Source organism: Mchenga conophoros, linkage group LG3 (genome assembly GCF_057382185.1).
Source record: "Mchenga conophoros isolate Kocher_MC1m ecotype Shallow Benthic linkage group LG3, M_conophoros_male_GT1.1, whole genome shotgun sequence".
Classification (NCBI taxonomy): domain Eukaryota; kingdom Metazoa; phylum Chordata; class Actinopteri; order Cichliformes; family Cichlidae; genus Mchenga; species Mchenga conophoros.
In genome coordinates, this window is record NC_140528.1 from 78121456 (window position 1) to 78123849 (window position 2394).

General features: G+C 39.3%; 1 long non-coding RNA gene across 1 annotated transcript; it reads right to left on the minus strand.

Annotated features, from left to right (window-relative positions):
• Positions 1–420: 420 nt before the first annotated feature.
• Positions 421–1397, minus strand: LOC146580629 (uncharacterized). Its single transcript, XR_014891699.1, has 2 exons — positions 1270–1397; positions 421–669 (listed from the first exon to the last, which is right to left on the minus strand). It is a non-coding gene; the product is annotated as an uncharacterized LOC146580629 (long non-coding RNA).
• Between the last annotated feature and the right edge of the window lie 997 nt (positions 1398–2394).

Here is a 2394-nt window from a genome sequence, read left to right on the forward strand (position 1 = left end):
AAAGAAAACTCAGCAGCGTAAAGTGAAGTTATGTATGAATGTAGTTTTATGCACAGCCCACTGATCTCACTTTTAGTGGAGAAATCATAATCATACACAGCAAATCCAGCATGTCCAAATTAACACTGTCGGATTTGATTTCAACACTATTAAAGTGTCTATATGGGTCCACACCAGAGTGTTAATTTAACTCTTTTTGGAGAGTTGGTACGTTAACTCTGATTTAGTGTTAAACACCAAATCTGTCTGGAGTTGATAATTTAACACTTGGTGTTAAGAGTTTATATATTAACTCTCAAAGAGTATTTTAGTTTAACTACGTAAGAGTTATCTTCTAATTCATTCTAAAAAGCGGGAATTTTACTGTTCTGAACTTCTAGAAATTTCTTTTGGAAATAAACATTTACTAAAAAGACGCAATGGTTTTTGAAAACCATTTATTCTGAACTGTGCACCACAATTTCAAAACATTTTCTGAAAGATGTAACAGTGTACATGTTCTCACTTTCATTAGAATTTTGTTTATCAAAAGGTCTGACATGGTAAATGCAAATAACAGCATTCTCATCACTTATTTCTTCAATACAATATGCATGTCCTTCATTCATCCCTTTGTGGAACTTCAACGCACTTCTGCTCTCCCCCATATTCCATCTTCACAAGCATATCCTGTGCGGAGATTGAATAAAAATGAGTTGACACTAATTAATGGCACAAATAATCCAGTAAACAATTGCAGCACAGTAAAAAAAAAAAAAAAAAAAAAGGAATCCTCTTTGAGCCATTACTTGTGTAAAGTATTTTCCCAAAAGACAAGGACACAGGCAACAGGTAATACTGAACTAAATGTAAAACCTCAACCTTTTTAATTTTTACCTAAACCGTGTGCACAAAACTCTGGAGGGATCTAACTGCTAACGTAGAACCCAGTCAGGACGTCTGCTACTGCTGTTTGCTCGTTTTGTTTTTTAAATTTTTATGGGAGATCATTTTCAGGCTTCGAGTAGCACCATTATACCAACATTTCACATTCTAGACATTGTTTTAGGTGTATTTGACCAAAGGTTTGACTGAAAATTCACATGCAAGCTTTTTTTCAAGGCTGTGGTATTTGCCTGCAAACAATACCTTTCAGCTAGCTAAAACAGAATGTTATGCTATCAGCGAGCAACATGGCTAATGCCTTTCACACAGCTTTGTCTCAACTCCAAAGAGCCACAGAAGTAAAAGCTAATAACAATTGAAACAATCTTTGAAAAAATGACTTACCAAGCATGGCAAACAACTCAAATATGTAGAGCAAAATGTTCTGAAACGGCTTCACTTCAGCTTCGATTGGAGCCGTGCTGGGGGCGGAGTCTGTGAATTTACTCTATTGGTGTCATAGCCCCTCTAGGAGTTCAGAGTTAAGAGGGCAAGAGTTAATGTTTCCATTGTAACACCTCCAGATTTGTTTTTTTGTGTTCTTCTGTCCACAGTGGAAGTCACTTTCAAAGGATGAGCATAGGAAATATTCTGATCAGGCGGAAACAGAAAGATGTCGTCATGCCAAAGAAAATCCAGCGTGGTCTACCAAAGACAACTACATACGTCCAAAGGGCCAATATGCAGTTCATACATGGGCCCATCGCTGCTCTAAATGATGAAACATTCACAGCAAAGCGTTTGAATCACTTTTTAAAATTCGAATGTGTTTGTATTTAGGGCAAAAAGAGGAAAAGACATCTCACACATCTAGCACAAGTGAAAAAACCATTTCAGTTATTTTTAATGCAAAATGTGATAAAAACAAGACAATAATTTGGCGTTTTTGTTTGTTTTGCAGCATCTGCAGTTGAATCCAAGGATGAAGCACAGCAAACCAAGAGGCTTTGTATGAGGCCAGCTGAGAGAGCCATCCACTTCCTCTTATTCAGTTGTGAAGGACCCAGATCAGCAGCCACAGCTAGATGTTAGCAAAGTGCCTCACCAGCAATCAGTGTGTGCGCAGAATCCAAACACACAGACATCACTCAATACACCTGTGTGTCAAGGAAATCAGGTCCCCACTTCCTGTCACTGGCTGCCTCTGCTGCACCCGTTCAGCTCCGCACTGAGGTCACCTTTAACAGAGACGATCATTGAATTCAACTTGATCCTTTCACCTTCTCACAATCTCAGCAGCCCTCCTGTCTATGTGCAGACCCCGGCACTGATCTTCTATTTAAAAAGACCTGGGGCCCGTTCTTCGTACGTCGCTAAGTAAGTTAGCTGGATTTGATTGTTGACGATTTCGCGTGATCTTGGATCGTTCGGTTCCCCGAAGCTCATCCGGGACTTGCTGTCATAGCAACAGAGCCGTAAGCGTAAACCTGCTCGGGAGCAGGCTTACTTTATGTAAACAGGATTAGATCG